This window comes from Tupaia chinensis, unplaced genomic scaffold (genome assembly GCF_000334495.1).
Source record: "Tupaia chinensis unplaced genomic scaffold, TupChi_1.0 Scaffold000201_1, whole genome shotgun sequence".
NCBI classification, from domain to species: domain Eukaryota; kingdom Metazoa; phylum Chordata; class Mammalia; order Scandentia; family Tupaiidae; genus Tupaia; species Tupaia belangeri.
In genome coordinates, this window is record NW_006159676.1 from 1,835,783 (window position 1) to 1,836,533 (window position 751).

The window sequence follows — 751 nt, forward strand, 5'->3', positions numbered from 1 at the left end:
CCTCGCTCTGTCTGGCGGGCGCCCGCGCCCTATAGCAAAAACCTCTCCAGAAAAAAATTACTAAAAAAAAAAAAAATGGGACCAGCACTTAGCGTAACGGCTATGTCACTGGACTCCCATGTAGTAGACCATGGTTCGAGTCCCAGACCTGGTAGATTACTTTTTGACTTTCTCTCTCTCTCTCTCTCTGTCCTTCTTTCTTTGTGTCTCTGTCTGGTCAAATTAAAAATGTAATAATAATAATAATAATAAATAAAGTTAAACGAAAGAAAGCCCATGCTCTTAAGAGGCATTATTATCATATATAAATTGCTCCTCCCCTGCTCAAACACCCTCCATGGCTCCCTATTGCCCCAGCTTCTCAGCCAGTTGACTTGGGCCTGAGTGAGCTAGCCCTGCCAGCCCTGCCCTCCTCACTGCTCCTTCCGGCCTGGGTCTCCCCGTCACCAGCTGTCTCCCTGCTGGAGTTCTGATTTTTCTCCCTGTATCCATGCCTTTCCCCTGGAATGCTGTCTTCTTCGATGTTTCTTACTCTAATCGTTTTTTTTTTTTATTTGTTATTATTCTTTATTGTTTAATTTGACCAGAGAGAGAGAGACAGAGAGAAAGGGAAAGTGAGAAAGCAAGCTGCCAGGTCTGGGACTCGAACTGTTTTGGCCACGTGAGAGTTCACTGTCCTTAACCACCATACCACCTGCCGGGCCCTAAAACGCTTTTTTTTTTTTTTTTTTTTTAATTTTCACAGGGATTT